Raw genomic sequence first — 13,568 nt, 5'->3', positions numbered from 1 at the left:
AATTAAATGGTCAGTTCGAAAACCAGCCAATGGTATTGTGAGAGATATCATAATATTATTATTCATAAACATAGACATAATAAATATACATTAATTAAGAAAATAAAATTACAGACGAAATTGAACAATTTCAGCCTATTGTAGGAACTTTAGTAACAATCTTGCACTCGTTGACCCTAATCCAAACCCTCTCGCAGCTGAAGTTCAGAATTACTGCAGCTCTTTCCGGAATCACAATGGCATCAACAATGTTTGGATTTTCTCTCTTTATGATTTCTGCTGCTTCATCTCCGTTTTTTCCAACAAGTTCTGGCCATGAATTCTTACCTGTACTCCGTTATATATATACATACATATATATATATATATATATACACACACATTATATCTAGTTAGTCTAGTAATTAACTCAAATTATAATTAATGCTATTAATTGTATTAACAAATAAACTAATTCCAAAAAGAAAAAGCTACCTTTGCATGTGGTTGCCATTTCTGATCCCGTTGGTTTCTTTCTCTTATTTTTCCTTCTATAACTTTAAATCAAGTGATGAGTTTATGGACATCGTGGGCTGTTTATATCTGTATATAGACTGAGGCCGCCTATTTGGATGCTGGGAAATTTCAAATTCACTTTGCTTGAATTTTTTAAGCCAGATGTAAAATATGCATTAATTTGACTTCAACCATGATAAGCATCCATGTCAACCCACGAGCTCTGCTTCTTGCGGCAGCCGGCTTGTCGTCTTAATGTTGTCTTCATGTCAATATCCACAATTATTAATTCAATATGAATTACAGAAAAATCATTTTCTGTTTATACCATTTGACTATTTATAATTTAAGTTTTTTTTTTTTTTTTTATAATTAATATGGTGTGGTTTAATTTTTCAAATTCACATTAACCACGTGGGTGTTCCATAAGCACGCTCATAAATATTACGAAAATTAGATCATTTTTTAAAAGTAATTACAAGTAAAACGAAAGTTAAAATAATTTAAAACCAAATAAAAACAAAGTTGGTCATTTTTTTTGCTGCAAAAAGGAGAAAAAAAACAACAAAAAACATAGAGAAGAACTAAACAACTCTAAACAATATCACGCTAATCTAAGTATAATACCTGATTGAGCTCTTTAAGAGCATAAAGTAACGTAGTGAAACCCATAGGAGTCCCATGAGCCAGTGTTGCCAGGCAATGAGAACATGTCTCTCAATTGCTTCTCCACATTAGCAGACATATTATGTGGGTGTTGATATAGTGAAGAAGCTATTTAACATAGAGGAAGTCAATTTCTACAAAAAGCTTATGAATGTCATGTCTCCAAATAAGCCTCGCACCTTGAAAAACACCACAGGCTTCAATAATCATCGAATGGCTGGTGCCTAGTTTATTCATGAAGCTCCTCATTAACCTTTATCCCTTGAATAGCTCCTAGTATTTGGGCAAGTTGTTCTCTTGCTTCAACTTTTAAAGCTCTTTCATTATATTTGCTAGGTTGTGATATCCGGACCTACAGATAAATTTCTTTTTCGAAATCGCGCTAGTTCATGTCTCCATGTTGCATGAGCCAACCTTAATACCACTCACTAGTTTATATCCAGATAGAGAATGGTTGTTATCATGTTCTATCCCTTAAGCACTATGTAAATTTGAAAAATAATGTTGGCACCTTTTAATCCAAACCTAGGGGTTTTCTACATTAAAGAAGGATATGATGACTTTTGCAGGGTGTTGATTTGTAAGCATTAAGGTACAAAAAGTGACTGGCTGTAAGCATTGATCTCCATCACTTGTGGGGTAGGGATAATACACTTAGCTTATAGTCCATAAGGCAGACTTGGAGGTTAGTGTAAGAACTAGTGAGATGCTAGTAGAGATAGCTAAGTTTGTGGAGAAAAATATGGAGCCTTTATGATTTGTTGGTTTAAAGGACAACTTGAAAAGTGGAGCAATGAGGGTTTTTAGTAAGGGTTCTGATCATGGCGAGTTAAAGTTAGACATTGTTATAAACAAACTTAGCATCCAAATTTGCATCAAATTTGACATCCAACACTTCCTCCAACTTGGAATCTACAATTTCATAGTCAATCATAGAGTTTTGGAGCCTCTGCTCATGTCTATCCAAGACTCCTGCATTAGGTTAACTCATCGGGTACTTGTCAAGATAGATTCTCCTTTGTTCTTAATCACTTGACAATGGAAGAAATGATCTTCATAGGTTTGTCAAACTCTAATATTAGTTTATCAGGATTCTGGCTCATGAAATTTAATAGCCACAAAAAAATATTAGGGAGAACAAGGAAAAATGAGAGAGAGACTAAAGAAAGTAGAGCTATAGAGTGAGATAACATAAAAAATAGGGAAAGAATAATGAAAATATTATAATATTTCTCATTGATTTCAGTAGGCATCAGTATCCTTGAATACTATTACCTCAACCAATTAAGAAATGAGGTAACGGTAGTATTCATGCACAAGACAATACAATTGTGATATGTACTTTCTAGTACACCAGTGTATAATAAAACAGAAATTGTAGAAACATTCGAAAATCTTAATTGAAACCTACCCTTTGAATTTGTTCCTATTACTAGGCTAAGCTCTTAACATTAGGATAATGTCAATGAGTTCCCTATTGAAATCTTGGAAAACCAACTAGTTGAGAGACCACCAAATTACCAAAGTGATCATAATTCTTAATTTTTAAAACCAATACAATCATATAAAAGAAAGTAGACTAATCAATCGTCAGTTTGTCCTATCATATTTGTGAATAGTTTATTACTACTACTTAACTTAATAGTTAGTATGTCCCTTCTTCTATATAAGATTGTAGTTTCGAGTCGAACTGTGCTCCCATATGTATTTTCATAAAGAAGTTATCTATGAAGTATTATAATTGGTGTATGTATATTCTTTGATTGATGAATGTATATATTTTTTATTTTTTATTTTTAAAATGTTTCTCAATGATTTTTAATAAAGAGGGTTTAGATACCACACTTATTTGACAAGCACATGATGCAAAAATGTTTCCATGTCTTTCACATATATTGAATCTATAAGGTAAAAAAGATATAATTCTCCACTATGTTGGAGGAAGGATATTTTGCATATGACATATCAGTAAAAACACTTAACTTTAGGTAATATATGCATATTTTTTTGACTCCAGAATTAATTGTTGAAATTATTGAAGAAAATGATGTTAATCTAGTTTTGTTAAGATAATAAGGCAAGTGATAAACCAATATTTTCATATAATATACATCCCTTATTGCTTCCAAACAAACATATCTGAAGGGGGCACCAACTTTTTTTGTGATAAAAAATTTCTATCAAACTGTCTTAGTATCAAACAAGTCGTTGATTTTTACCAATAGAATAAAGTGCAAAAGGCGATCCATAATCTTATTACCTGATTGCAAAGAGAATCATTTATCTTAATTATTATTATCCAAATGTTTGAGCATGAAATTTAAGTCCTTTGTTTCCACATAATCTCCTCATTTTTTAACAGACAAGCAATTCAATATGATAAGGGTCAGATTTTCTTGGCCATAAATTTTGATGTTCTACAATAATATGCTGCATAGCCATAAATTTATGTTAAAAAAAAAAAGAAGAAATCCTGAGTAGGATTTTCACAATTATTATATTCACGTGAATCTCCAAGAAACATCAGCTAGTTCTCTAACTTCAACCGCTGTATGATGCTCAAGATATTTAAAGAAAAAGTATATTATAAATAAAAAATACTAAAAAATGTAAAGTTAGAATAACATTTATGCAAAATGTTCTTTTAAAAAAGAGATATGCTTAAATAGAAAATAAATAAATTTAAATATATTATTTATTTATTTATTTATTATTCTATTATAGTATTTTGAGAGTATTACAATATTATATTTATAGACATATATATATATTAATTAAGAAAATAAAATTACAAACGCAATTAGAACAATTTTAGCCTATTGTAGGAACTTCAGTAACAATCCTGCACTCGTTGACCCTAACCCAAACCCTATCGCACCTAAAGTTCTCAATCACTGCAGTTCCTTCCAAAATCACAATGGCATCAACAATGTTAGGATTTTCTCTCTTTATGATTTCCGCTGCTTCATCTCCGTTTTTCCCAACAAGTTCTGGCCACGAATTCTTACCTGCACCCCATTATATATATACATATATATATATATATACATATGGACACATTATATTTAGTTAGTCTAGTAATTAACTCAAATTATAACCAATCCTACTTAATTGTATTAACAAATATACTAATTTGAAAAGAAAAAGGTACCTTTGCATATGGTTGCCATTTCTGATCTCTTTCGTTTCTTTCTCTTTGTTTTCCTTCTATAACTTTAAATTAACTGATGTGTTTATGGACGTCGCAGGGTATTTATATTTATATATAAGACTGAGGCGGCTTCTTTGGATTCTGGGAAACTTTCAAATTCTATTTGATTGAATTTTTTAAGCCAGACGTAAAACATGCATTAATTTGACTTCGACCATGATAAGCATCCATGTCAACCCACGAGCTCTGCTTCTTGCAGCAGCCTGCTTGTCGTCTTAATGTTGTCTTCTTAGAACTTATCAAATTCATGATAATATCCACAATTATTAATTCAATATAAATTACAAAAAAAAAAAAAATCATTTTATGTATATGTCATTTGATTATTTATAGTTTTAAGTGTTTTTTTTAATTAACACCATGAGATTTAGTTTTTCGAATTTACATTTAAGCACGTGGGTGTTCATAAGCAAATTCATGTACATCACAAAAGTTAGATCATTTTATAAAGATAATTACTATTAAAAAGAGAGTTAAAAATTATTTAAAACCAATTAAAAACAAAGATGGCCATTTTTTTGCTACAAACAAGAGGAAAAAAAACAACATAAAACATAAAGAAGAACGAAGCGACTCTAAGCAATGTCAAACTAGTCTAAGTATAACACCTAATTGAGCTCTTTGAAAGCATAAGGTAACATAGCGAAACCCATAGGAGTCCCATGATCCAGTGTTGCCGACAATGAGAACATGTCTCTCAATTGCTTTTTCACATTAGTAGACATATTATGCGGGTGTTGATCGGTGAAGAAACTATTTAACATAGAGGAAGTCAATTTCTACAAAATCTTATGAATATCATGTCTCCAAGTAAGCCTTGCACCTTGAAAAACACCATAGGCTTCAATATTCATCGGATGGTTGGTGCCTAGTTTATTCATAAAGCCACCCATTAACCTCTATCCCTTGAACCTCTCCTAATATTTGGACAAGTTGTTCTCTTGCTTCAACTTTTTAAATTCTTTATTGTGTCTGTTAGGTTGTGATATTTGAACCTACTATATATTTCTTCTTTGTAATCGCCCTAGTTCATGTTTTCATACTACGTGAGCCAACCTTAATACCACACATTAGTTTATCCCCTGTATAGAGAATGGTTGTTCCTACGTTCTATCTCTTGAGCACTATGTAAACTTGAAAAATAATGTTGACACTTTTTAATCCAAGGCCATGAGTTTTCTCCATTGACAAATGGTATGTTGACTTTTGGAGGGTATTGATACGTAAGCGTTAAGGTACAAAAACTGACTAGCTGCAAGCACTGGTCTCCATCACTCGTAGGTAGGGATAATACACTTAGCTTGTAATTGGTAAGTTGGATTTGGAGGTTCGTGTGAGAATTAATTAGATGCTAATAGAGATAGCTAAGTTTGTAGAGAAAAATGTGGAGCCTCTATGATTTGTTAGTTTAGAGGACAACTTGAGAAGTGGAACAATGAGGGGTTTTAGTAGGTGGATTGCGAGTTACTAAGTAATATTTTCAAGGTGCTGATCATGGCGAGTTGAAGTTAGACATTATTATCAGCAAACTTAGAATCTAACTTTACAAAGAATTTGACATCCAACCTTTCCTCTAACTTGGAATCTACAATTTCATAATGTGTCATGGGTTCTGTTGCCTTTGCTCATGCCATTTCAAGACTCCTCCATTAGGTTAATTCATTGGGTACTCAGTCAAGATAGATCCGTCTTTATTCTTAACTACTTAACAGTGGAATAAGCGATCTCCGTAGGTTTGTTAAACTTTAATACTAGTTTATTAGGATTCTAGCTCATGAATTTTAATAGTCACACAAAAAATATTAAGGTGACCAAGGAAGAATAAGAGAGAGACTAAAGAAGGTAGAGCAATAAAGTGAGAGGACATAAGAAAAGTAAGGGAAGGATAATGAAAATATTTCAATATTTCTCAATGATTTCAGTAGGCATTGATATCCTTAAATACTATTACCTCAACTGATCAAGAAAAAGAGATAACAATAATATTCATGCACATGACAATACAATTGTGATTTGTACTACTTGGTACACTAATATATAACAGAACAAAAATTACAAAAACATTCAGAAATCTTAATAAAAAACTATCCCTTGAATTTGTTCCTGCCACTAGGCTAAGCTCTTAACATTAGGATGATGTTAGTAAGTTCCCTCTTGAAATCTTAGAAAACCAATGGGTTGAGAGACCAAATTACCCTATTGATCATAATTCCTAATTTTTGAAATCAATGCAATCTTATGAAAGAAAGTAGACTAGCCAATCATCAATTTGTCCTCTCATATTTATCAATAGTTTATTACCACTACTTAACTTAAAAATTAGTATGTCTCTTTTTTCTACACAAGGTTGTAGTTTTGAGTCGAACTACACTTCCATATATGTCTTCCTAAGGAAGTTATCTATGTTGTATTGTAATTGGTGTATGTATATCTTTTGATTGATGAATATATATATTTTTTACTTTTAAAAAAATATTTCTCAATAATTTCTAAATAAATAGGGTTTAGATACCACACTTACTTGATAAGCACATAATGCATATAATGTTTCCGTGTCTTCCCCATATATTGAATCTATAAGGTAAAAAAATACATAATTCTCCACTATGTTGGAGGAAGAATATTTTACATAACATGCCAGTAAAAATGCTTAACTTTAGGTAATATATACATGATAATATTGTCTAACTCCAGAGTTAATTACTGAAATTGTTGAAGAAAATGATGTTAATTTAGTTTTGTTAAGATGATAAACCAAGTGATAAACCAATATTATCATATAATATACATCCCTTGTTGCTTCGAAATAAACAAATCAGAAGGGGGCACCAACTTAATTGAACTTTTTGAATCTAATTTGCTTATGTTGGACAAAAAAATAAAAAATTTTTTAGTATCAAATAAGATGTCAATTTTTATTATGGAAGAAAGTGCAAAAGACAATCCATAATCTTATTACCTGATTGCAAAGAGAATCATTTATCTTAATTATTATTATCCTCATGTTTAAGTATGAAATTTAAAGTCCTACAATAATATGCTGCACAGACATGAATTCATTTTCAAAAAAAAGGCCCGAGCAAGATTTTCACAAACTTTTTTTTTGTCAACTATAAATTCATGTGAATTTCAAAGAAAAGTAAGCCAGTTTTCTAACTTTAACATCAGTATTATGCTCAAGATATTTGAAAAAGAAATATAAAATAAAAAATACTAAAACATGTGAAGTTGAATAATATGTGTCCAAAATAGTTTTTTTTTTTTTTTTTTTAATTTTTTTAAAAAGATACGTTTAAATAGAAGATAAATAAATTTAAATATATTATTTATTTATTTATTATTTTATTACAATAATATTATTTATAACCCTAGACATAAATATATATTAATTAAGAAAATAAAACTACAAACCCGATTGAACATTTTTAGCCTATTGTAGGAACTACAGTAACAATCCTGCAGTCGTTGACCAAAACCCAAACCATCTGAAGTCCCCAATCACTCCACTTCCATCCAACACCACAATGGCATCAACGATGTTAGGATTTTCTCTCTTTATGATCTCCGCTGCTTCATCTCCGTTTTTTCCAACGAGTTCTGGCCATGAATTTTTACCTGTACCCCATTATATATATACATATATATATATATATATATATTATATATAGATACACACACATTGTATTTAGTTAGTCTAGTAATTAACTCAAATTATAATTAATCCTATTAATTGTATTAATAAATAAACTAATTTAAAAAGAGAAACGTACCTTTGCATATGGTTGCCATTTCCGATCTCTTTGGTTTCTTTCTCTTACTTTTCCTTCTATAACTTTAAATTAAGTGATGAGTTTATGGACGTGGTAGGGTATTTATATTTAAATGTATACAGACCAAGGCAGCTTGTTTGGATGCTGTGAAATTTCAAATAGAATTTGCTAGAACTTTTTAAGCCAGATGTAAAATATGCATGAATTTGATTGACTTTGACCATGATAAGCATTCATGTCAACCTACGAGCTCTGCTTCCTGCAGCAGCCTGCTTGTCAGTCGTAATGTTGTCTTCTTAGAGCTTATCTAATTCATGATAATATCCACAATTACTAATGCAATAGAAATTAGAAAAAAAATAAATAAATCATTTTATGTATATACCATTTGATTATTTGTAGTTCAAGTGCTTTTTTTTTTAAACTTACGGTTTAATTTTTCAAATTCACATTTACCCATGTGGGTGTTCCATAAGCACACTTACGTAGATTACAAAAATTAAATCATTTTTTAAATACAGTTATAAGTACAATGAAAGTAAACATCATTTAAAACCAATTAAAAACAAAGTTGATCATATATTTTTGGCTACAAAAAAGAGGAACGAAAACAAGAGAAAGCCTAGAGAGGAACTAAGCGACTTCAAACAATGTCACACTATTATAAATATAATAACTGATGGAGCTCTTTGAGAGAAGGTAACATAGTGAAACCCATTGGAGTCTCATTAGCCATTGTTGCCGGATGAGAACATGTCTCTCAATTGTTACTCCATATTAGTAGACAGATTATGTGGGTGTTGATCTGGTCAAAAAGTTACTTTACAAAGAGGGAATCAATTTCTACAAAAGGCTTACAAATATCATGACTCCACGTAAGACTCACACCTTGAGAAATACCATGGGGTTCAAAAATCATGGGTGGGTTTATTCATGAAACCACTCACTCACAAACCCAGGCGGTCTTTGATAAGACCCCCAATGATAACATGGCCAAGGTTACTTAATAATTGTGTTTGAGATATTTTAAACAAGGCTATGAAATTACAGCTATGATTTTAAAGGGGTATGTTTTTACTTTTTCTGTTAATATTAGGTGGCTTAGGTACTTGATCTACTTTTGGCTTAGACAACATTTTGATTTTTGGGAACAATTGTTGATAGGAGCCGAACCCACTAAAAATAAATTCTTAATTAACCAATAAAATAATATTGTAGCAGTGGTAAGAAGGCTCGAATCTACAGAGACTTGAAAACCAATTTTCTTTCTTAATCGATGAATAAAAAACAAACAAAAGGGGGGTTTATAAAATCCAATACACAAAATATAAAATGAACACTGAGCATAATAATATTAAACAAACTCTTAGCTGTAAATTAAAACCTAAAATAATTATAAAAAAAATTCTTAGTTGATGAAATAACAAGCTCTAGCATTGTAATTGATCATACATGCAAGGATTCATTTCACCCAAAATATAGTAAATCAGTTATAGTTATCGAAAATGTTCCAACAATCAATCATTCCTTAATCTTAAACTAACCAAGAAACATTCATTTATTAGTTCTTCACTGCCAAACAGTCCTGAGAATGTCCATAGGATTTAACTTGTCAACGATTTTGAGCTATAAAAGGACCTGATTCAAGCGTGAACTGGTCAACTAGATTACTCACCTTCTCCAGTGCGTTACTAGTCATTACTCGGTGCCAGAACCACTTAAATAATTACGGATTTGAGAGGTTCGACTAGCTGCCTACATTTGTTCTTCTCATATGACGGACCTTGTTTAAACGAATTCGAACCAACAAATATATATATATAGGTGCAGGAAGTAAATAAATACTAACTCTTAAATAAAACCCAAATAATTCGATTAGACCTCACAAATATATTGTTAGAGTTTACTAGATCTATCAACTAGGAAAAGAAAGTGAGTTAGCCACTCATGGTGGACTTTTCAATACAAAAGAGTTTTTGGAGAGTAAAGAGAAGAAAAAAGATGAAGAAGAAAAATTGTAAAGACAGCATGAGCTGTTGTGTGCAGCGTTGGAGAGGAGAGAGGTGATGGATCTGCTTGGGAGCCACCTTCTTTATAGAAAAGGAATTAGGGTTTTTTTTTGTTGATTAGGATTATTTTTCTTAATTTTTGGCTTATCATGAGCCTTCCAGAATATGTTTCCTTGATTTTCGGCCCCAGATCTTAGCTTGAATGATATCTTTTTTCAGATTTAAAAAGCGCTTGTTTTAATTTAAATCTGCTCTTGTACGTGACTCTTAACCTTGCCCAAGGCTAAGTTGTCTGGGGCAGGACCCAAGTCTTGCCCAAGGCTTGTTTATGGCTGATGACTCTTTTTACGAACTCTTCCTCTTTTCATGTTATTTTTTCTCTTTTCATCCTTATATCTTATCCTGCAACAAAACATAAAAAATAACTCGGATTAGATAATATACCATCAATTTAACAACTCAAAAGTTGGTGATAATGATGTTGTTTTTAGGTACTATCAAACTCTCCCACACTTATCTTGTGGTTGTCCTTAAGCACTATATAATACACTCCATCAATCCCCATCTCTTCACCTTCAACTCACTATGTAATATCCCGTCCAACATTGTGCTTAATTAATTTGAAAAATCCTATTTATTCAGACTTTTAAGCCACATTGAACTCATTTAATTTAATCTGCATATTATTTATCGTAATTCATGAATTTTGTTGATTTTTAATTGTTTTAATTTTATTTAATTCTAGTTCAATTTACATTAATTTTATTTATTTTATTTCAGTACAAAAAAATAGAATTTTGAAAAAATGGCGAAACATGAAAAATTTCGCAGAAAAATCTCGTGAGGAAGAGGAGCTGCTCGTACGGGATGCCTGTGCACTATGCGCACGCACAGAAGGCGTGGGACGTGCACACAACATGCACGTCCCATCTGCACGTGCGGCACAGGGTCAGACCATGTGCGTGTCTTATCACGCACAGGCGGGCTGTCCGCGCGTCACCTCACACGCGGATAGGCGCTGCATACTATGCGCGTGTCGTTTACGTAGCAAGCTTGCACAGATAGGCCTTTGTGTGCCTGGGGCCTGTGCGCAGTAGGCCTGCGCACGCTATAGGAGGTCTATGCACCTATAGGCTAGCCTGCAGTGTGCCGGGCGGGCCGCTGCTTCTTCAAGCAATGCGTCGCCGTCGCCTCAGGCGGTAGAGGAGACTTTTTTCCCTTGTTTTTCGTGTCGAGTATCTTTTTTCCTCTCTCTTCATTGAATTTCACCACTTGGCGCAAATCTAACGATTCCTAATTTTTATAAATAGGGTCTTTCCTTTCCATTTTTCCCCACACTTCCATTCTTCCATTTTTTTTAAGAATTAGAGAGAGAGAAATCTAGAGAGAGAATGGGAAGAAGAAAATGAGAATGAGAAGAAAAAAATATCAAGATTTCAGTAAGAAATTTAATATTTCTTTAGATATCTGAAGGGTATTTTTTAGACAAAAAAAATTATTAAAGTGATAATTTGTGATTTCGCCTGTTTTGCATGATTTTGTGTTTGTAGGTTTAATAAGCTGAATTGTTCTTGATTTCAAGCATGCTATGTGATTTGTAGATACTTGATGATTTGCATATAGTTAAACTAATATGAAATCGGTAAAGTTATCTAAAAAATAAAAGAAACAAAAGAGAAAAAAAAGAAAAATGGATTGAAAAAATGGAAATGTAAAGAAGAAGGAAAAGGGAGGCCAATTTATAGAAGTTCGAAACCGTTGGATTCACGCTAAGTGGCAAAATCCGGTGAAGACAGAAGAGAAAAATATGCTTGGCGTGAAAAATGAGGAAGGAGGGCCTCCTCCACCAGCGGTGGCAGTGCACCGCCCAAGGCAGCGATGACTCACTACAGGCAAGCCTACAGCGCACAAGTCTCCTTCCGCGTGTGCAAGGCCTAGGCGCGCTGGGCACCGCTCTTGCAGGCCTACTGCGCGCAGTCCCCAAGTGCACAGGGCCTATCTGCGTGCAAGGTGACGCGTGGATGAGCCTCGCCTGTAGGCGACAAGACGTGCACGCAAGTCCTAATCCCGCACCGTGCGTGCGAACAAGACATACACATGGGCATGCGGAGGGGACGTGCGTGCTGTGCGCATGTCCCACGGCCACTGTGTGCGCATGCACGCGCGCACAATGCCTAGCAGCTGCGCGGGCAACCAGCCTTCTCGTAAAATTTTTTTCGTAGGAATTTTTTCCCATTTCACTGTTTTTTTAATTTTTTTTCTAAATTTTCATTTTCAATTTAATTTAGTTAAATTAAAATCATTTAAAATAAAATTTAACTAAAAACTAAATAAATAAAAATTAACCAAAATTACGAATCACGATAAATATTAAATAGCGTAAATTAATTAAGTACAAAGCGGGCAAAGGCCTGAATAAATAGAGTTTTGAAATTATTTTAGCACAGTGTTTCTTGATAGTCATTAATTTTCGTAACGGAGATTTTATCTGAGATCTCTTTACGCATGCCTCTCTAAAACTTCCTGGCTCTTATGCTTCCATCTGCTCCTAAGTTGGGCGTGAACTGCGCCAGCTCTATAAACTTTTTTGCATATTCTGCCACCCTCATATTCCTTTGCTTTAATTCTAGAAACTCTATTTACTTTTGTTCTTGAACAAAGTCAAGAAAATTCTTCTTGTAGAATGCCACTCCAAATACTTCCTAAAGGATCAGTGTCCTCAGTGATCCCTTCTTTAGGCGCCACTAGTGTTCTACAGCTCCCTTGAACATGAATGTGGCTAATTGGACCTTTTGCTCTAAAGTGGGGCTGAGAACATCGAATATCTTCTCCAACTCCATGATCCACTGTTCGACTAATATCATTTCGGTTACTCTAACAAATGATGGTGGGTTCACCCTCTTAAATCTTTCAATGAGTTTTCCATTATTTCCCTCCATCGACTAGGTGCTACTGGTACTAGCATTATTACCGTTAGTAGCACTTTGGCTATGGACTACATGTTGACTTACCACCATAGCCAAGCCTTCAACTGTATGCATGAGTTTATCTAGACTCTACTCGATCTGGTCTTCCCGAACCTGATGTACTTGCTCTCTTAGTATCCTCGCCATTTCCTACATTCATGAAATTCAAACTTAGAGACATTTCCTTATGTTTCATAACTCTGTCTAAGTCTCATGTAACCCTATATTCAAGGGATGTCCTAGAATCGTGCTATGATATCACTTGTCACAGACCACACACCGTCTTATAGGATAATAACTAAAGCATACTTATTTAAATCATATAGACTCAAGTTAAGTAAAATAACTTAACTTATTAATAATAAAAGAGTCACATAAGCGTTACATCCCTTAAATATAAAACATAAACTTATGTACGAGGCTCTAAATTTTCTTACTTATATTAATAAGC

General features: G+C 33.0%; 2 long non-coding RNA genes across 2 annotated transcripts; both read right to left on the bottom strand.

Annotated features, from left to right (window-relative positions):
• Positions 1-612, bottom strand: LOC148240453 (uncharacterized). Its single transcript, XR_015813968.1, has 2 exons — positions 475-612; positions 1-327 (listed from the first exon to the last, which is right to left on the bottom strand). It is a non-coding gene; the product is annotated as an uncharacterized LOC148240453 (long non-coding RNA).
• Positions 613-7,680: 7,068 nt separating this feature from the next.
• On the bottom strand, positions 7,681-8,739 carry LOC148240452 (uncharacterized). The gene is made up of 2 exons (XR_015813983.1): positions 8,143-8,739; positions 7,681-7,987 (listed from the first exon to the last, which is right to left on the bottom strand). It is a non-coding gene; the product is annotated as an uncharacterized LOC148240452 (long non-coding RNA).
• Positions 8,740-13,568: the final 4,829 nt, after the last annotated feature.

The sequence above is a fragment of the Carica papaya genome, chromosome 8 (genome assembly GCF_054855325.1).
Source record: "Carica papaya isolate Zhongbai chromosome 8, ASM5485532v1, whole genome shotgun sequence".
NCBI lineage: Eukaryota > Viridiplantae > Streptophyta > Magnoliopsida > Brassicales > Caricaceae > Carica > Carica papaya.
This window is presented reverse-complemented; position numbering and strand designations above follow the sequence as displayed.